General features: G+C 39.8%; 1 protein-coding gene across 1 annotated transcript in view; it reads right to left on the minus strand.

The window, feature by feature from the left end:
- Positions 1 to 23,148, minus strand: part of plxna4 (plexin A4) — a 216,330-nt gene that overhangs the window by 118,715 nt on the left and 74,467 nt on the right. The window lies entirely within an intron of this gene.

The raw sequence follows: 23,148 nt of genomic DNA on the forward strand, positions 1-23,148 counted from the left end.
TCATCTATTACTGAATTGAGTTTTGAATACATTTTTTATTATTTTCTATCACATAGCCTAACACCACCTACAGTGAAATCCCATAGGATCAAAATCCGAGTCATTACATTAAGAATCTTCTGATTGGCTGAAACTGTGACGCTGCATTTTGCAATCAGTATGGACAGACATATAGCTTGTCGTTGGTAACTTGTTGAACTTTATGCATTTGGCAAATGCTTTCATCCCGAATGATTTCATTTTCATCAGCATGTTTGTTCCTAGGGAATCAATCATGACCTTGAGGGTCATTTCTAAGCCATTCTTCCGGTGATTATCCATCCATCCATCACATGTGAAGACCAGCCACTCAGCGGTAATGTGTGTTCATTGTTTAGCCTGATATCTTTTGACACACATCAACAGATAATACCACTGGAGTTTTGAATGAAAACACAAACACAATCAGCAATAGCTGATCATTATTATGATTAGTCCTTGAGACTCTGTAGGACAGATCGTTAATGTCGGCGGTGGTAAATGGAGAGAGTCGTGGAGCATCACTACAACCCTCAGCACCTTTCGGATCCAATCAGGACACCCATTTCTCACCTCTTCACTCCATTAGAATATCTTTCAACAACAAGCAATTTAATTACAACTCATGGAAAACTCAACATGATTGTGAGCGTGGGGGGTGTGAGAGTATTTGGGTGATTTGGTAAAACCTAATGAAAAGTGCAGAAAGCTACGCATGCCAGCTTTACAAATGAAATGTTCAATCCATTCATTAGCAAGGACCATTAGGCAAAACCTCGCAGCAAAACAAACAAACATTAGAGCCTATTTGGAACAATGACGGATGGACTCCGAAGATACTTTTTTAGTTGTTTCTCCTAGTAGAATGTGACCTCTGACAAAGAGAGACTTTCACCTTAAGTACCAACTTTGCCTCAGATGTTTCTCCTTAAATTACTTAAAAGAAATAAAAATGGTAAAAAATTAGACAAGAGTAAAGAGCTATCAAATGGATGTGGATAGAATTATGAGAAATGTCTGAAAATTAAATTAAAATAAGAATTAAAAAAAATGAATAGGCTTTGATATCTTGGCAAATCTGAGACACTCAGTGGAGACACTGAGATTAAGGTCTTTTTTCTAAAATTCTGAGAAGCAAGAGGCTTTCCTCCATTTACGGTCTATGAGAAAGACATGAGATAAAAATGTCCTTTGTGATTTTTCTTTCATATGGGTTTGTGCGTGATTGGGTATGCCTTATGGGAAAGTGAAAAAAATAATATCACTGACTCATAACCAAGTAACTAACTGAGAGCCAAGGCACATGTGTGTGCGAGAGACACTGTTAGAGAGAGCGAGACGGAGAGAAAGAGATCCCAAATTCTGCTCGGAGTACTTCTCATATCTGACTCACAGTGCAAAGTCCCTCTGCAATTAATCTCTCCTTTAAAGTTTCTTTCTGACCCTCCCAAAGGCTTTCCTCTCATTCTCCTCTTTCGCTGTCTGTGTGTTTGTGTTCAGAGAGGAGTCATTGTGGATTGGGGCCTATTTGAAGCAGAATAACAACAGGAGTGGAAATGAGAACGAGGAAGAGGAAAATGAGAGTGCAGGGCCAATAATGCTCAAAGACATTTGCTCTGTTCCAAAACCTAATATGCACACAGAGGCAAGCATTTTAAGACATCACATCACCAAAAAGTTCTGTAGGCAATTTAATGATGTTTCCTCCTAAAATAACTTTACCCAAATGATAAGGCAGCCTCATCTGTATCATTTGTGGATGATTGCAGAATGAATTGAGCAGAGCTGAGATGGTGGACGATGCGGAAAATGTTGAATACAAATAAAAACTTCAATCAAAACTGAAAAGTATTGATAAAAATCGTTTGATGTCATTCAGAATTGATTATTGTACCCAATAATTTGGTGTGCTATGTATTTTATGGTTAGTAGAGTATTGTGCTGTTATCTCTAGTAGTGTTAATTTCGTTAACGAAAAGCATGACTAAGACGAGACGACACCAAGGTCATTAAATGATAACTGTGACTATATGAACATGCAATATCGTTAACGAAAAAAGACGACTAAAATGTAGTTGAAAAAAATAACAGCTTTATCAAAAACTCGATTTTTGTCACTGGAAAAAGGAGACCATGCTGGTGGGGAAAGTGGAGGTCATTTTGAAAGTTCAGACTTTTATTCTCTTCGAGTCCTCCAGGAAGACCAAGAAAAAAGGAGAGGACAGAGATCAAGAGACAGCAGAGGACATACAGGTAATATTAGCACTCTTTACTCCTCCATCACTCAACAGGGTGCCTCTGTGATATGGGTTTAGGACTATTAACAAACGAACAGAACCAAAAGTACAAAACAGCACTCTCAGATGCTTAAAAGGAACATGAACTTTTTAAAACTCTCTCTGTCATGTGACGTCAGTGACTACTTCACACAGTACAGAAACACCCTGGTGGGAAACAGCAGGCTGGATAGGTCTGATTAATGGGTCTGATGGCTTCAGAAGGTGGTGTATATTTAGCATGCTAATATAGGCTCTGCAGAAGCGGAGAAGCTCTCTGATATATTGTTTTGAGCACTCTCTTAACAGACCTCTCCATTAAAAACTTCCAGCGCATCTGCTCTGGAACTTTATTAAATGGATGACGACACCTTTACATTTACTGAAGAAAATGTAAATGGTGCTAGCACATGTATAACTCACAATTTTGTTGCTAGGGTGCTGTGGGTGGTTGCCTAATATGTTCAGAGAGACTTATAGTACATTAATAATGGGTTGCTTTGCTTTGGTTTTCTGGGCAGTTGCTATGTGGTTGAAGCACCACTCAAACAGAAGTCACTTTGAAACAAAGCAGCTTTCTGTTGGTTAACGAGGCAAATTTGTGTGACTAATGCAAAATCTGTGTGCGTAAATCATACATTGTAACAAACAGTCGTAGTCAGAATAGTTCTGGCTCTAAAAAACAGTTACACTTACATTTTAGCATAAGCAAAATGAAGAAAACAAAGTGCCACAAAGTATGAGGATAACCTCATTCTGATTAAATGCTTTCTTGGAAACATAGCTTGTAGAAGAAGTATGAAGGAAAACGCTTATGAACCTAGAAACCTCTCTCACCATCTCTTTTGTATGTAATTTTGTTCCCCTTTCTTCTCTCAATGTTTCTATTTTCTTCTTTTCCATGCCTCCCGTCAGCCAGAAATCATGCAGTATAAAGAGAGTCTGGAACAAAATACAACCTGTGGCCTTGGCAAGCTTTTCTATCAGGCTGCCATTGTGGCACAATGACACATTACCCCATGGTTTACGATCGCACGCACACACACAGCAGAAATGTGCTGTCTTGATGATGTCTCCATGAGTAAGAATGTAATGAATGCTGACTTCAGACCCATCAAAAGACGAGCATTAACCCGATCCAAGCGTGACAGACAGTCAATAAATACTAATCACACTTTGCTCACCTTTCTCCAGCCTGTCTGCATGACACAATGCCTGTGTTTGACATGAGTTCCCAGATATAAACCCCCCAATGAACAATGTGGTGACAGAATCAAGTGACCTGATTTAAGTGTCATTTTCTAGATGCTGTGCTTTTTTGGTCTTTGGCACCCAAGTAATTCTCACTGCATGATTATGGGCCATGATTTTGCAGTCTGATTGCCCTTGCAATTAACAACCAAAATAAACTTGACGATTTCTCCTCAATCTCTTGCTTGGTCAGCTGCCTTATTGTTCGTCATTATAATTGCTGCCCATTCTCCCTTTCTTGCTGATCATCTAAAGCTCACTCTTTAAGAGCCGTGCCATGTTCTTTTACTTCCTACTCTGCACATCCGTCCAATTTTAAGAGCTAGAGAGAGAAAAAGAGTGGGACAATTATCAGCCGGATACTCTTGGAGGAGGTAACCCCCTCCTGCCTTTCTGTCTAACATTGAATTTTCAATAGTCTAATCACTGCACTGTTCCTGGGACTCTGTGGTCTTTAATATTTTAGGCAAAGAGGTTGACCTGTTGTGCCCAAGAGCTGGGAATTATCAGAGGACCACCGTGATGGCGGAGAAGTGGAGAACTGGCACTTAAGCTGTGGCCTCGGAATGACTCATGCCTCCTGCGGTTTACACAGTGTTTCATCACCTGCCTCCAGTCTGAGCCAAAGAGTTTTCACACAGATCTTATGATAACCATGATTTAATGCCTCTGTAAACAAATAGTTGTAGTAAATCACATTTTAAGCTATTTGGGGAGAATTTAATTGTCTAAATTGTTTTGACACCCAATTTGTGAAAAGGTTTTTGTGCTGAAATGTTGTACATGCTAATTGTTTAGCAAATGCACCCTTTTTACCGTAGTTAATGTGTGCATCATTATCTAATGACTGAGCTAATCTCTAAGACTGTTAATTTATGTGCGCGTGTGTATTACGCTTTGATGGAGTTTTGTTAGTGCCTTGGGGCAGAGCTTATTAACAGAGTTAAACCAAGAGCCCTGATGAGAGAGTGGTCACCCATTAAACAGTGCTTTAGTCACAGTTATAAAAGATGACATCTCACAGTGAGTATTCATCTCTCCCTTTCTTTCTCCTCTATTTTTTGCAATTAAAACAAGTCAAGTCAAGTCAAGTCAAGTCAAGTTTATTTGTATAGCGCTTTTCACAATACAGATTGCATCAAAGCAGCTTCACAGTATTAAATTAAAATAATACAACAAAGTTTAAAATAATACAACAAAATAAAACAAAACAACTTGTAATGTTTCCCAACGGAAGCCCCAAACAAACAACTTGCCTTCCTCTTTCCGTTCTCTCTCCTTCCCCATCATTCCCATCCAAAGTTCTGTCTCCGCATTGGATGGCTGAACCTGAGTTCCACTGTGGGCAGGTGTTAATGCATATTCATGAACACTAATTCTCATCCAGGCTGCCATTGTGGAGCCAGTACCGTAGGTGGTAACTAGCCTTCACTCAAAGTTAAACAAACAATACGGTCGTGAAAAAGCTTCCTGGACAGCAAATACATGCATATTCATGAGTGAGTCACAAAGGTGGACGGAAGCCTCAGCAACAAATTACTGCAGTTCAAGGAGATTTTGGAGAAAACAAAACCAAAAAAGCTGTTGAAAAGGTGTTTACTATGAGATTGAACAAATATGGACTTTATTATACATTTCTAGAGCTCTAAGCTGATAATGGTCTTAATTTCAGAAATTTGGGGAAATTTGACTGAAGCATTCGATTCAAATTCAAAACCTAATAATGCCTGTTTGAAATGTTTGCCATGATCTTTCTGATTTACAAATTATGCATCTTGACTGGTCAAAACCATCACTGGAACATCAGACCAAATTAAATTAAAATTAGAGTTTTAGTCAAAATCTGTTAGCTTTGAGACCATCTGTAGTCTCTTACAGATATCAAAATAACTAAAGCCTGTTGGAAAAAAGGATGAGCCAGTCGATGTCCCGCCCAGACTTTGTTTCAATAAACAATACGGCAACACAGGACAGAAAAATGCCATTTCAAAGCTATTGCATATGGGTCTTTAAGGCCCGCTAAGCCACCAAAAAAACAAAACAATCATATAACACAAATTAAATCTTGATGAAGTGATGATAGTGTAGTGTTTCAGTCTCAGAACAATAGGCTCTGGGCTGCTATAATGGCATAATGTGCTTTAACAAATTCTGCTCCTTAAGCTATTCGAATCCAAAACTTTCAGGGCATAAAAAGAGGTCTTCTCTTCAGGCGAGTATGAGAAAGATACACTGTATGGCTTGTTGCAGAGATCAGGATCTCCTACCAGTTATAGTAACTACCAACAAAACTCAGATGTGACAAAAGGTCCTCAGTGAAAGAATTGATTTCCAAGGTGCACCCACACGAATGAAGTTTAATCAAGTTATTTCAAATGTGAAGGACACACCGCTATAGAAAAATGCATGCCAACACACACAGACGTCAATTTAATGTAAAAATATTTTCCACTCGCTCACACGCACACAAAATAAGCACATTTTTGAAAGCACATCATTTCCATGGAAACAACATTCAACAGATGTTTTGCTAGGCAGTGCCATGTCACATTGGGCCATTGAGTTTATGCTTTTCTCCCTAAATTGACTCTAATGAAAATTGAAACTAATGGTCATACATAATTGAGAGAGACTAAAGATACAGGACACCATATTTTCATGGGGTTTTATAAGACAGGCATGGCAAAGGACACCTATATATCCTAAAGGACCTGGACTTAAGTGTCACCTCTTGGATAAGACTGAGCATTTATTTAAAAGAAAGGTGCCTAAGAGAGAGACATCAATACATGATTTATGCTCTCTTTATATCATTGCCTGACAGATTAATCAGATATTCACTCCTGGGAGTGATGATACTATCATAGCACTATGATGTGCCCGAGGAGTCAGTCACACTGCATATTCATGAGGAGGGGGACGTGAAGGAAGACCACATGGTCATCCTTCGTACAAAGATAATGAGGCAGGTACAGTCGTTTCAACAAGCACCAATATATTCAGTGTTGGAGCAGCTACTGTAAATCTACTTTAGATATTTCCCATCATCCTATGCAAGAAAGCATCAGGATGCTGTGTTAGCAAAGTTACAGCTGCTCACATCACTTTCTTTAGTTGGAGTGCTCAATCTCATAAAAGCATGATTGGCAGTTCATGTAAATCAGAGCGCATGGGATAAAATATGGCAAAATTCTGATAATGTCAAGATGTTGTGATGTCATAATCGCTTGTAAGGGATGTGTTATGATGCATTTTTGGCAGTCCTGATGGGTGTTTCTGTGACCTGTAAAGTCTCGCTCTGTCACTCATGGGGTGTAATAACACAGAGATAATGACTCAGCATTTCAGCGGGGTGGAAACGTTCTCAGTGAATTTCAATAAAGCAGATGGTGGCAATGCTATCAAATATGCAGCTCACAGTTTCACTTTTCCTCCACTGCGAGGACAGTTGGGCCTTTATTTAGCAGCTTTAGCGAGACAAGTCTGGCTGTAACTGGTAGCTGAGAGCGTGAATCATGAATGGCGAGTGTCCTGAACTATGACTGTTCTAGAGAGGACACTGAAAACCAGGTGATATCATCCTTGAGTGTGCCATCGATTTTCAACATATCATTCAAAATCCCATTCAGCATGAAAACAAAACTCCACTTGACATGCCAAATCAAAACCACCAAAAAAAGAGACAAGCTCCTTTGGAAATGAACCCCCCTTGACTCGTCCTCCCGCTGCAGCAGCCAATCACACTGTGAGACAGCTGCATCTCTTCTCTTCTCAGAGCTCGTCCTACAGATGCTTGTCTGTCTGCTCCTGCGGACCGATGAATCCTGCAGGTAACGAGTCAGCACAGGGAGGCATGCTGGGACACGTGGCTCTTCTTTTGTGCATCTCGTTTGCCTAAATTTGCATTCATTACGCATCAGGCAGGGCATGGAGAAGGGCTCAGAGAGGAAGAAGGGAGTGCAGTGTGGCGCCGTGGTGGATTGTGGGAGCTCTATGGGGGGGCAAGAGCTCTCAGGGGCTGGAAAAACAACTCAGTGGGTTATTGAGCGCAAGGGTACAGCAGTTCACTGAGGTGAGTGGGAAGAAGAAAAAGAGTTTGCTCGATTCCAAAACGTAGATACGGATGCAACATTTTAAATATTTTAATTACGCCGCTTCCTAAGATACCACATTTTAGTCGAATTCTAAGGCGGCATTGCATGTATCCTTTGCAGAGAAAGCAAACCCAGAATGAAAACAGAGTTCAGTGGGGGGGAAAACAAGATGGTGGAGAAAGTGGGAGAAATGCTGAATCTAAATAAACTTACATAATACTGAAAATTATCAACTGAATGGAGTATTGTGCTTAACTCTGCAACATGCTAACATGCTAATAATGATGATTAGGACGTTATCTTAGGAGGCCTGTAAGAAGTAGGCTGCACACTAGGTTTTGGAACAGAGCTTGTTTGTGTGCGAATAAGCATGTTTCTTCGAAATGCTTGCTGTTTTGGAGGTGGAAGTGAGCTATACTGGGAGTCAGAGGTGATGGAGCAGAGAGACAGAGGAAAGAGGAGAGGAAGAACATGTTTAAACATCTCGATGCACACGCTCAGGCAAACCCCACTGACACATCACAACTCCTCCAGTCTCCTGACAAATCCTGACAGATTAAGTGCTTTCATCTATTCACCATTTGCCACGAGAAAAGCGTTTATGAGAGCCGGGACAGTGTACATTAGTAATATTCCCTTAAGCGCTCAATCCTGTCAAATGCAATTTAAAAAAAAAAAAAAAAAAAAAAAAAAGGTCAAGTCTTTTCTTTTCTTTCTTTTTTTTGACTCTTATAGATATCATGATAGCAGGAGGACGGTATTTGTGTCAGAATAATTCTCTGAAACAGATCAGTTCCTGATCCCGGTTTCCCTCTACTGAGCAGCAGAAACAGAGGGTTATGTGTCTTCTCATAACAACAAATAAAGAAAAATGCAGCAGAGCAGAACAGGTACACAGTCAATGTCTAAAATAAAACAAAAAAATTGGTGTTTCAATGGTAATCCTGCAGTTTTACCAGGAACACAGGAGATCATGCTTAAACTGACAAAATAATGCCTAATAAATTCTAACGAACTAGCAGTAGTGATGTTATCCTAATGTATTTGAACCACAGATCAGGGTGAATCTTATTAATCCTGTCAAAAACAAGTCATATCACTCGAAATACAAAGAGAGAATAAAATAAACTGTCTAAATTGTTGTGATGAAATTAGTTTTAGTATAATTAAGATTTTATTTTGTATTGTAATATTTCATGACAATTAAGCAAATTAAGCCCCTCAAGTCTCATTACTGTGATGTGAAAAATATATCATTTAAATTCTTAAGTGTCATTAAAGTAATATTTGATGTACAGTCTTATAATTTATGCAAATTTTATTTAAAATTAAAAGGCTCCAGAAAAGATTATTCTAAAGAGAAAATTAAAATAAAATAAAAAACTCAATAGGAAAACATCTCTGCAAATTACAACATAAATTGAGGGAGAATATGTGCATATAAGTGTATATAATGAAAATAATGTCACAAAGCACCATATGCCAAAATATCATTCCTTTTCTTAATGCATAATAGAGTTTCTTATCCTGCAAAACCAAAAGTAAAAAGTGTTTTCACCCTTAAAAGGTTTTGTGTATGACTTCATGTAATTTCGCTTTTGTGGATTTGTTTTACTGCAAGAGAAGGTATTTAAAAAAATGAGCTATGCTCTTCTGAGCCCATATAAACTGATGAGGACAGGAAGATCAAGTCAACCAGCATGTTCTCAAAGGCTTAGAAGAAGAAAAAAAAACATCACGACCAGCGAGTCTTAACACAATTTAAACTAATCACTTTCATTACAGGCCTGATCGGGTTATCTGTCCTTGTTGCAAACAGCGGGGATATTAGCTTTATTCAAACTGCTCAAAATAGTCAGAGAAAATGGAGTGAAAATGCCAGTAATTAAGTTATGCAGCTATGTTCTAGGCGTAACCACGGCGACACTGAGCTCAGTGTCCACGCCGGTGATGAAAGCCAATCATGACACTGAGCAGACTCGAGGCAGGCTGATCTCCGGAGATTATATCTGATATAGCTCATGCATGTGCATAAACAGATAATGGAAGAGAAATTTTATTTAGGGAGCAAATTTCTACAGCGAGAGAAGGCAAACTGTAGTCTATACTCCTTTGAGAAGCTTATATGAAAGTAAAGTCCGATGCATACATCTGCTCAGCGCCTTTATTGACTGCTGGGATTGGGTCAGAGCTGTAAAACACACTCTAAATAATGTTTACTAGCGTGTTTATGTTTGAGAGTTGTGTGTAGTTGGATTTCATACACAGAAACAAACAATGCCAGAACCTGTGAACACACACACACACACACACACACACACACACACACACACACACACACACACACACAGGCATTAATTTACACTGTAAACACTTTATATCACTGACCAAAGGTTGAGTTCAAGCCAAAGAGGACACCAGGGACTGAGAGACTGTTCCAGATACAAACATATCTGTCATTTCCTTCAAATAGAGATGAGACAGAGCCATATCAACACAGAGCAGCTCATTCAGATCAATACACACAAACAACACTGTGTAACCCATTCTACACACCAGCACATCTGGATCTGTAGCATTCTGTCTCCTTAAATCAAATATCAACCTTTAAATCAATATCAAAAGTGTCAGGCTGGCATGAGGAGACAGAAACAGCGCAGGAGTCAATTTTAATGACTAAAAAAATCTGCCAATCTCAGTTGACTTTCAGTGATTGTTTGGGTTAGATAGCCTCACCAAATAGTTAAGATGCAACCCTTTCTGTTGGGGTTACATGCACTAAAAAATTGTGCGAAATAAGACCAAGGACCTCTATTACGAAAGTATATGGGGTTGATTTTGATTTCCATTTGTCTTTGGTGCTAATATCACCGCAGACAAGAGCTAAAACAAAATTCTTCCCAAAATTTTGGAATACACATTTATAACCCCTACTGTTTGAGTCTTACAGTCACTGAAGCGTTGCTCTACTAAGTGCAGGATTTGATGTGTTGGCTCATGGCTTTGGCATGTGACCGCAGAGCCAGTCGCAATATGGCCTAAAGGTGTGGGGTCTGATCACAGGCGGTCAGATGAAGAGACAGAGGAAGAAACTCAGACGAGGGCCAGTGTGCTTCATTAATCTCTCAGTGGCCATCCCATCTGGACTTGGATGGAAGGGTCAGTAGACACATGCAGGTAGAGAAAGGACAGGAGAGATGTTAAGATGGTCAGTAAGGAACAGAAAAAAGAGGCAGAATGTAAGTAGAGAGGGATACATAAAGAAACAAAAGAGAGACATGTATGGTTTCAAAAGGTAGTGAGCTATGTTTTAAAGATGCATTCAGCAGTTCTTAAGCTAGCATTAGCATCACTGTTCCTCATGTATTCTAAGCACAGATACCACAATGGCGTTGCACTGCAATCTGTCGACCTGGATCAGCGTGATGGTCTCTGTTCATCTGAGTTTTAGTTAAATTACACTGATACTAGTGACTTTTATAGAGTGATCTGCACAATAATTACAAAAGAACAGGAACTTGGGCATCACTCAGGTTTTTCACCTTGTATATATATATATATATATGTTGTTTTATCTTTGTCAGTCTTTCTTTCTTCTGGCCTTGGACCTTTTCTTCTGCTTCAGCCATACAGGTACTTATTCTCCCATTGTCCTAGCTGATAAAGCATGAGCAGTTCCCGTCCCCCTCTTTCTCCCACTTCACTTCCTGTCAGTTTTCTATACAATCCGATCTCAAAGGTAAAAATGCCACACAAAAAAAACATTAGTTTAGCAACATACTAACATCCACTTTTACAATTATATGTCTCTTGTGCAAAGTGGCATTTATGTTATGTTATGCAGAGTGTCCCAAATCAGTCAAATTATGAGCTTCTGTGAGTTATATTGCTGTCTTAGAAAGCAGCTGCCTGTGTAGGCAGTGAGGCAGCTCACTAGGTTTTGGAACAGAGCTATTGCAAGAATGTGAAAGAGCCAGAGAGAAGCAGTAATTACGAGGCGCTCTGGGTGTACGTTTTACCGCTCTCGACCCCGAGATGGCTCTGTGTGAGTGGAGTGGGCCGGCTGGCAGGGTGGGCAGTTCAGAGCAGACAGCAGATGCTGCCTGAGCCCGGCACACAGATGCAATCTGATCAACGCTCAACAGTGCCAGGGGCCAGAGACAGACAGGCCAGACATACGGCACTCTGGCAGGTAAATCAGAACCGCCTCGTCCTTGCTGAGACTCCACAACTTAAAGCCCTCTACACCTTCTTTGCATAGACTTCCTTCTTATTGTCGGTAATGTGACTGCACCAGTGCTACTTCCTCTCTGCATTGCTGTAGAAAAGCAGCATAGTGCCTAAGGTTGAGATTCATTAATCAGTTTCAGACCCCAGAGAAACCTTATTCTGTTCACCCTGACGCCCCTCACTTCTCAATGCTGACCGCAAATTCCCTTCCTTCTCTATCACTGTCCTCCTAAAGTATAGATATGACAATGCATTTCTAAGGCAAATCCTCAGGGGGTGCTGCTTCTGAAGGAATCTGGCTGTTTGGAGGAAAACAAGGATTCCACAGATAATTAGCTGAAGGCAAGGTTGCTTTTTATCAGAAAGCTGCACATTTCTGTTGCCTTTCTTTCCTCTCACCCAATCATGTGTCTTTTCTGCATGTTGCAGGGTATTATTAATCAATGTCCAGGATAATGAGGTCCTACGTGGCCAGAGATTGCGGTTTGAGGCAATTGTGCAACAATTTTAAAGGTCCACTGTGCAACTAGCCAAAATGGGGAACCTCTAAGGGGCAACACATTCTTTATTGTCCAGCAAAACGGAAGGATGTTTGGATTTAGAAGGATGTGGTTATGGATTTGGCCCAAAAACTAGGTCTGCAATTAAAGCCACTTATCAAAAAATAGCAAGATTCCACTGTTACACGTGCTTGGAGAGAGATAAAAGTGTAAAACTTTAATGTTCACATTCTCTTTGATCCTGCAGAACATAATGAATTCATTTTCAGGCTGCTAGAACAGCATAAATCTATAGAAAACCCGAAGGTTAAGAAATGTCTGAATATGATTGAAATTGATGTCAAAAACCTTTTAGCTCAACACCTCCACAGTAACGGATCAAATCTAAACTCTAAACTCCTGGCAAGAACTCCTGCGGTTTCCACTATCCTGATTTGTTTTGTTTTTTTAATAAACTGAGTCAATGCTAAATTTGCTGAGTGTGGCAGCTGGCTGTAGTTGCAGAACGATTCTCCATCGCCTAATGGCTCTGATCTCCATGCCAGCTCACTGGCATCCACACCAGCCACCCCGAGAACCACACTGCGCATCCTGAAGCATTGAGTCATGTGCGGCCCACTTAGGTATTTTCTGAAATAGCCCCAGAAAGGGTTTGGATGTTAAAAAGGGTAACCGGGGGCTGTCATAACACTGTTTAATGTGCTGTGGCACTCGGGCAACCCAGAGTTCACATTTCTAATAGATGAGCTTTGGGAGGACTGCTAAAACTGTCCCCGCTGATTATAGCAGGCCCACTCCACACCTGTAAGAAGGATGCTTGGAAAGTGAGCCAGCCTTTGATGTATGCAAAATGTTTATGTAACAACTCACAATGAGATGGGATATGAAGTATTAGTCAACGGTTGTTCCTGAAAGAACCATCTGGATATGAAAGGTTTACATCTGGAGTTTAACAGAGGTTCAATCTAAATATCCTAAGTGTTGAAGGAGCAGGAAGTTTTATATCTTCAGTGTTTATGCCATGGCAGTAACACCAACTTTAATCCTCTTTTTTTCATTTCTTTTTCAATCTATGCATTGAAACCAAAAAAAAAAAAAAAAAACTGTTACATCAAAAGAATCCAAAAATGTTCTTTTCTAAACAAGCTAAAAATTGTCATAACTGAGACAACCCCCCGTTCCGCACATGCTGTCAAATATGAAACTGATCAATTATCCTGACAATAATGTCTGGATTGCATTGGGTCAAAGGGGACAGTCATATTGATATGTGTGGTCGGCACTGGTGAAACACAGAGGCCAAGTCAATTGTAAAGTAACAACATATCATTCTGCTCAGACGCTGACCTGGGAGCAGTTCATTGATCTGCGACTGTTTCTCTCGTCCTGGGAATACCCACATGAAGGAACCGCAATACAATACAATAATGCTAAAATAACACATGCTTTAAATAAACATTATAGTAATCTGAAGTGACTATGACTCTTACAGAGTGAGGCATTACATTTAAAGGAGATCCGAGGCAAAACCAAGACACAATATAACACCACAAATGCTTAAGGAACCACACACACATCCATGCAAGGATACATTACAAGATCACTAATTTGAGGATATGAAAGCTAATTTAAGGAAGATGGTACTTCCAATGACACAGATTCATATGTGTGATTAATAAAAGCCAATGAATGTTAGTGTCATATACAAGGATCAGAGCGCATAATAAAAATATTCAGAGTGTCACGATGCAGTCAAATATGGCTGAGGTGCTTCACGCCTCGAGTCACTACACTACAGCAAAAGCAATTTCTGTTTAGATAAACACCCACAAAAACAGAAGGAGAAAATGCAAGAAGGGGAGAATTATGAGAACGCTGATAAGATTTGAGCAGATGGGAGTCATCATGCAAAGCTTTGCATGGCATTTCACCACTAGGAGATGTCTATGATATAAATCATTCCAAGATATAAAAAAATAAAACACTTAAGACAGGGTAAAAATCATTGCAGCATAAGTGAAAGAATAAGTGCGAGTTGTTCTTCCATCGTTGATTTAGAACGAACCCTATAGCAATGCTGTGGTTCACTGCCAATTAAACGTGAATGTCGGTCTAACTAATTACCAGTAGAATACACGACGTTACTTCATACTGAATGATGATGGCGCTTAAAATTACGGTAATTACCTGTCAATTGGACGTAATTGACAATAACAACAGTACCGAGTGCACAGATGAGGCGGGGACAGACATGTCAAGGGTCCTCCAGACGGGTCTGATGGGTAGACATACTGACAGCTGATTTAATGGACCAGAGACTTCATTCCACATGTTTATTCTCTCTTTCCCCATCAGTTTTCCTTCTTTCATGTTCTTTACGTCTTTTCCCGTATTTTTTTCATTCTTTGTTTTGCTTGCATAGACTCCTTCTGTGGTTGGCAGCACAACAGGACTCTCTGCCATCACTTCCCTATTTAATTGGAGCATTAATCTTATTAATTCTTTCTCTCTCTCTTTCGCTGTCAGAGAGGCAGGTCAGTGACAGCTCCCACTGTGTCAGTGCACTGGACTGTCTGCACCCCTCCCTTTCCTTTCACACAATCTGTTAGCTCCACACTAGGGCCATTCATTATTGATCAGAGCCGGAGCTGCTGCTTGTCCGCGAGGCCAGCAGCACCATTTCCATCAGGAATATTTGAGGCCATAAAGTCATTCAGTGAGAGATTCCTGGAGAGACGCACGTCTCGTGTTGTATGGCTGTGGGCGCTGAGGGGCTCATGCTGCTTGTGTGAAAAATGAACATCTTGCCCACAGTATGTCACAGTAAGAGCCTGGGGCTAGAATACCAAAGAATGAAGCAGGATGACACTTCCAGTTAAACACACAACTATGGCTGTAGCCTGTACTTTGAGTCTGTATTTAGTGTAATCTAGGAATTAGACTAGCCAAGGATCTTGGTAGTACTTCAGCATTTATGTGTTTGAAACTGACCAAATAATGTGTAGATTGTGGATTCTCTGTTACAGAACTGCTTAAAGTATCTCATGTGGTCAGAGCTATGGCCTAGTACAGTGGTTCTCAACTTCTCGACTCCAAGGCTCAACTGCCCACAACAATATTTAAAGACCCCATTATTTTTCCAGCTGTTAATGTTTTACTGGATAAGGAATAATTTTTTTTTTTACTCAATTTCTACCCCATAAAATATTTTAGAGGTTGAATAACTACAAACATGTATATTGGTGCTCATTCAGGTGATTTAGGATTGAGTAGAGCTTGCAATGTGTCTTGATGCCATTGATCATCTCTCCAATATTTATAATGTCCCCTAACTATTTAAAAAGTGTCAAAGGCCAAAAAGGTACCCCATGTGAGATAACTAGAAAAACCAGACTGATTATGATCATTATTATTCATGATTATTGATCATGACTATGGATAGCGATGCAGTAAACCAAAAGTTCCATCCCCGTTTAAGGTCATTTTACTGTTGGAGAGTGTAACATTTAAGACACATCTGAAACAGCTCTGACATTCCCGTGCAGCAGCCGTTGTTCTAGGAACAGTCGTGATTATCCAGCAGCGTGTAAGTCGGAGGCAAGTCACGACAGGGAAAATCTCCCCTTTTGAAAAGGTCACAGGCCTCTGCTTTTGTCTCATGTCAGGATTCATCCACACGCATATGGCCAGCGAGTGGCCTACTATATTTCCATTTGCTTTCAGATAGGGACAGATGAGTAAAAGAGACCTTTACAGACAGTAGCACACTGCTCTAATACTGTATAATATATCTGGATTAAAACCATGCAGCGCTGTTCATGTGGACCACAACATCCTGTGTCATTAAAGAGCGAGAGTGGCTTCCTGAGCTGGGTTATAAATGATCAATTGGAGATCCTTATGCATCTAGCGTTAATCAGTCATGTGGCAGTACGAGAGGAAGTGGGGCTGCTTTATGGCTGTGTTGAGACTCCCTGTGAATCTAAGTGAGCTCCACATCCTGTTCTAAAGCTATACATTAACCCGCAGTTCATTAATCACACGGCTCTAATTATCTCAGCAGCAGCAGCACGAGTGCAGATAACCGCACCAGGTATGTCAGCACGCACTACAGATGTTTCCAAAACCTAGCTGGCTGCCGTGTATTTAACGGTAGAATCCTAATTGAAACGTTCTTCATACTGTAAGAGGCTGATTTCAAATGCTCTACATAAGCAAAAACACAAATAGCACTACTCACAGGACTCCATATTTTGACTTTGATATTAAAGTAAAAATATAATGTGAAAATATTAAAGAAATTGCAAAAAAAAATTAGAATAGTCTAAAATAGTCAATTTAAAATTTTACTGAAATACTTTTAGGCTATTTTTCTTGAGGCAAGAAATTAATGTGGGATTGCAAAGTAATACTACCATAAATCCACCTAGAGTATGCAATTTATGCCTTCGTTCCAAAATTCTTTTGAAAATCATAATACATTTTAATGCAAAAAAATTATTTGTGAAAACATTTGTACACAGATTTACACAGTAAGTGAATGAGACCCACTGTCTAAGCAGCTTGTTAGGCTTTGGAACAGCATCTGTTTTTACATATATACCTGTACATAAGCTGCGCATACAAACGCATTGGTGTCGCAGTCAGTATGTGTGAATGTGAAATCCAATATGGATGTTCACACACTCTTGGTATGGTGTACACTGACAGACAGCCGAGACAGCCATATATGACACGAGAGCTACCATCAACTCAAACTGTCAGCGAAGAAACACGCAGAAAGAAAGTGGCTCTATATGGCTGAGAGCTAAAGATAAAAAGTCCAACCGCAGAAGCCCATCTGTTGTCTAAGACAAAGTCACCCTCTTATTTGGACTCGGGATATCTGGACTTGTGTTCTCAGGCACAAAGCCCTCTTCTGGGAAATGAATTTGAATATTAGTACAAACAGGCATGCTTGTATCTGCTGCCATACTGCAGAGAATGAGAAAAGAGAAAAAGAACGCAAGACACATACTGTCTGATGCCCCCAGAGAGAACTCATCTTACATATGGTTAAATGCCAGAGTTATAAAGACGCTTCCATAAGTTTTTCAACAACCTGTGTATAATTACAGCAAACAGCTGTGGACACTGTTAATCACATACAGCAACTGTACATCTGCTTGGGTCTTCAATACACGCTCTGTTTGCTTAGCATTTTAGATGGTGATTTAGTTTATGCATAAAAGGGGACGCTGAAATACTGCAAATATCTGAAATTATTGAAAGTAATATTTATATGTTTTTGGGGAGGGGAAAACTAGTTTTTAGAGAAATATCAAAATAAAGTTTTTATTATATTTAAATTAATTTATATAAATAAATAAATGATGTGCATTTTAAATTAAATTAAATATAATATAAAACTTTATTTTGATATTTCTCTAAAAACTAGTTTTCTAGGCTAAAAACTAAACAAAAAACAACTCTGACTAAAATCCATGTAGACTGAAACATCTCCCAGTAGCCAGTCTGATTATTTAAAAAAAAATTAACAAGGTTAAAAAAATCTGATTAAATCTTATTTTAAAAGAGACTCGCCGATAGACCTCAAGATAAGGGGACCGATGGGGCAAATTTCAAACACAAACACAAAACCAGCATGAGGTTTTAATCAGTGTTTGACCATAAAGCTGTAATATACAAATTAGGACCAGGGCTACACAGCACTTGACCCTCTTAAATATTAAGTATCAGGGCCACTATCTACAGTCATCAGCTCTTATTGATTGAGCATGAATGTGGACTATATACACACACACACAATCACTCACACACTCACAGTGCCCTGTCCCCCCTTATCCTGACCTCTCTCCCTCCGCTGTGCTGCATGGCAGTTTTAATTGCTGCGGTCAGTGCTACAACCCCATGGGGTCATTTCAATTAAACAGAGTATCTAGAGAAGAGAAAGAGAGAGGGAAGTCTCTACTTCTGTCTCAGCCTGAGCCCATTATTTGACTCCACGCGGCACACACACACACACACACACACACACACACACACACTAGCCATAATAAATTAACACGGATCCAGCAACCCTTATTTAAATCAGAGGAAACCCCTCTCTGAGTGAAAGCTCAGAGAGGGGTTATTAAGTGCTTATCACTTAATAATGCTTATCAGGCTTTATTTGCAAATCTAATGGGACAAAACATTTTTTATTTTGATTACATTTAGTCTATATTTCATGCTTTATTTGCATTTCCATGACAGGAACTGTTGTAGTATTAAGCCTAACCTTTGCATCTATAAATCAAAATCTTCATTCATATGCAACATTCTACAATATTAGTTCACGCTAGCGCTTACACAGGGGACGATTAATGACTCAATCATCATAATCAGTAACCATGCAAAGAAAGGCTGGAAATAAGAGCAACCTCATGCATGTATAACCTTATCACAGGCTTGCATGATGTGCTCGACACACCCTGAGGTGACATCAACACAATCATTCCTCTTTCCATTGAGCCTGACCGTCAACCTTTGACCTGTGGGGCTGATCTTGCGGCACAGAGGTTGAATATGTCTAGACCAGTCATGGCTTCAGGCAGAGGGTCTAAATCTATGTGAGATTAAATAAACAAGTACGTTTTTCTGCTTGGCTTTTGAAAAGAGTCACTAGACGCCCACTGGGCCTTTGAGTGGGATCAGGCTCCACTGCACTCTGTGATCAGCCGGCTGTTGTAGGGCCACAGCCATACTCTATGATCGGCTAGAGATGTCTGAGAGTTCTGGCCCACAGGGCTGAAACACAAATCAGAGACTCGATCATACACTAGAGGAGTCTAAAAAAGACATTGCCTGCATCTATTTGAACTTGTCCAGTCCACCAAAGGGAGCAGCAGAATAAGATTCTTCCTTATCTGAAGTGAAGGGAACTTCAAACCAGAACCATAACACAGCTTTAATTATTTACTATAGATACAGTGTAAAAATAATATTATAAAGGTACACACACTTTTATTTTTAAGTATCTCAGGTTGTCTGTGACCATGACCATAAAAGTAAATTCTTTTGATTCTGCTGTTGATGGCATTGTATCTTAGTTACACTACAGCAGTTTTCACTGCTGAAAAGACACAACTCCATTGAAAAATGAAAAGTAGGCGCTGTTCTACAAGATTGTGGAGGGAGGGAATAACGGGGAGGAGGAAAAGGAAAGACTAATACATGTCTACATCTATCTTGTTAAGTCCTAATCTGTTTTCGCTTCTGTGAGACACCGTCGTCTTTACCTATTTTTCTTTCTTCGGCACATAAAAACGTCTGTAATAGGATTTCCCAAATATTACACCAGGATTATTATAGGCTTCCGGAAGGCTTCTTTGCCTCCGCTTTCGGAGCATCTGAAGGACTAGCATGCTTCATCATTCCTAATGCAGCTGAGACACAACGGAAAAGCAATCAGCTCAGAGTTCACATTTCCCGAATCCGTCACTGTAATCTAAGTCATCTGTTGTGCCAACACAATGGGGAAATGCATGCATAATCCATCCCTTAATCGATAGGGGAGGCCAGACGTGCGCTATTAAAGCTACCTCATCAATCATAACATATTTAACCTCTGTAGGCTCAGATTGAGCACCCCTCTCCCCCTCTATCCCAGCATTCCCTGTGTTTCTTGCTATTCCCACAAACATCACACGGCATGGCACTAAGGGCCATGACTGGGAGGCACAATGAATGTCCCAATGGAGATACTTATGGCTATACGGTGAAACCACAAAAGCTCATTTGCGGTGTCCAAAGCCTCGCCCAATCTGGGCAGGTCAGTGTGGTAAGAGACCCCTTCTCTTACTCCATGCTGCTTTTGCCCGGAGGAGGCACTCAAGAGCTTTAGCCCCCCTCCCCAAGGAAAGAAGCTCATCAAGCAAGTCAATATCCTTTCATCCCTGGATATGAGCCTTCTTAAAACATACATGAGACCAGGAGCCGTTCAGCCCGCAGGAGGCAAAACAAGTGACCCAGCTAAGTGGAAAAAGGTTTTACTGGATTAGGGTCAAACATTTCACTCATCTACCAACATTCCCAGTCCTGATCCAATCCTTCATTTACTTCCCACAACCATTCTCACCATTTACTTCAGGCTGACCTTGCCTCCAAACATGGACCAATAAATATTTAAACTTGAAGTCTGGATTTGTAGCACCATTTGCATCACCAAAACTGAATCCTAATTAGGAAATAAAAAATGTGTTTGCATTCTGGAAACAGTGCTGCAGAGATTCACTCTTGTCCCTGACACTGTCCTCAACAGGCCTTGCCTTTCTTTACAGTATCTTAGCAAGCGTTTAAAGCTTCCGCAGGTCTGTTTTAAAACATATACCGACCATTTCCGGAGGACGTGCTTTGGGGCAATGAATCTTTGATGAACTGAAATAGCTTTATCCCTCAAACAGCTGCCAGGGAACGAAGGGCTTTTAGTGTTGCAGAAGTGCAACTAAATGAGTTTCTGGAAACGGACAGATGACAGGAGAGCGGTGTGGATACGGCAGAAGAAAAGTTGTCTGCCTGGCCCTATGAGGAAGCCCTATGTCTGGCCCTATGTACCTTTTGACAGTGTACATTACAAGAACATGTGTAAGCTAAGAGTGATTTCATACAAGAACTTGCTAAAAAAATTAATAAATCACTACACTAAACACTAAATCTTAAGGAGGCAACATCTCAGGATGCAGGACGCTGATTCATTGACGCGACTGCAGTGTGATGGACAGCAAACTAATAATGCAGATACAGACAAGAACAGTCACATATTCACTCATTGTCTGAATAATGAAATATGGGTGGAAACAAATGAGGGACAAAAGACAGAGCAATGCGTATAAGGAATAAAGGACTGGGCCCAGAGTAATGATGAATCGGACCCCCTGCTTAGCTGCGCATTAATCATTAAAATACAAAAGGAGCAGTGAGACAGACAAGCAGCAGACGCAGCCTTAACTCCACTTTACACACACTCTTCTGAGCCTTCATTTTGTCTGTCGCTTTCTATTGGTTGCTTTTTCCCTCTCTCTTTTTATCTCCTTGAGAATGATCAGTGTTCTGCCTTCTTTCCTTAAGTGCCACCATTACAGCATGCCTTTATAGCTTTCACTGCATTGATTGATCAAATCAATACGTCATCCTCAGCACTGCTTTGGAGACAATACATTAAGAGCTGCATAGAGAAGCGTTTCAAATGTACTACAGCCATTTTCAAGGCATACAAATAGGCGGCAATGCAGAAGTCAGTGTCTGATTGTCTTCGTTTTGATTGTTTTTGTGGTTGAACAATCTCTGTGTTTATAATATGGTGCACTGAATCTACTTGAGATTCACATTATCACCACTTTCCCAGCTTGTCTTTCCCATGAGTCCCACTAAAGACTGATTGCAATCCATTGGTTGCAAAAATATGTATTATCCAGTACTGCAGCATTCTGCAACCACATTGTAGTTGGAACATAATCTCTGATAAGAAAATAAATATTGATTTTACTTTTATATACCGTTTACAACCAGAAAGGGAAACACATGAGAGAAAACGTACTCTATTCATTTTGAGATCACTAACTACATGTATGGTAGGGAGTTATATGGTGCTAATGTAGTATTCTAAATCTAGGGCTGGATATCTGGTATAAACTACACCATGACAATATATATTGTGATGTGCCACAATTGGATCAAAACTGAAACTGTGCCAAATGCCAGGATCAAAATGGAATAATTAAAAATTTCTCACAAATATTTGATTTGCTTTGTATATTAGAGCACCTTAAGACTACTGTGAGAAACCACATTATTGTAGTTTAAACTTTACTCTACTTCATTTATGGAAAGTGTAAAAGAAATAACAAATTCACAAATAATTTATTTTTCTAATTATTAGTTGTGCTGAATAATATTTTTGGCGAAACCATGATACATTTTCTCATGATTCTTTGATGAATAGAAAGTTCAAAAGAATAAAATATGTTTATTTAAAACAAATCTCTTGTAACATTATAAAAGTCTTTACTGTCACCTCCAATGCATCCTTGCTGAATAAAAGTATTAATTTTCTTTCCAAAACAAATCTTACTGAACCCAAACTTGTGAACGGTAATGTATATTATAATCATTATTATAAGAATATATATATATTTGTGTTTAATAAGATAAAAATGGAATTTAATTAAATTTGAAAAGAATAAATAATAGATTTAGAAATAGAAGTGTTTTTACTTTTATCCCACTCTATGATTCTAACGGCACATCCCTATATCAAACACAACTGCAGTCAGTTTGATTCAGACATTGTCTTGTTCTCTGTTTCTCTTTTCTGTCGTTCCCTCTCACACAAACATGTTGTACAAGTTCAAAGCACAGCTTCTACACTTACAATTCAGTGCAGACTTTGCACTTTCAGCAGATCAATGATCCCTCGTGCCTCATTTAATACCTCTCCCACAATCACTCTTTCTTTGCCTCTCTTGCTTCCTAACTTCTCTACTCTCCCAACATATTCTTTCCCAATGAAGACTTTTTTACCTTTTCTTCCTGTCTACGTGCTGACTCAGGTCTGTGTGGGGTCAGATGCTGATGGTGGTCATCAGTAGTGTGGTACCCCTGAAACGGCTGAACCCCCAAACATCTGCTCCTCATGAGAAGGAGGGGGCTCGATGATTGATGAACTTGTAAAAAAGGCCCGAGGTCAGTGATGTATGAAATCTCATCACTTATTCATAGGAGAGGATGCAAAATGAGACG

The sequence above is a fragment of the Leuciscus leuciscus genome (assembly GCF_965113295.1).
Source record: "Leuciscus leuciscus genome assembly, chromosome: 4".
Lineage (NCBI taxonomy): Eukaryota > Metazoa > Chordata > Actinopteri > Cypriniformes > Leuciscidae > Leuciscus > Leuciscus leuciscus.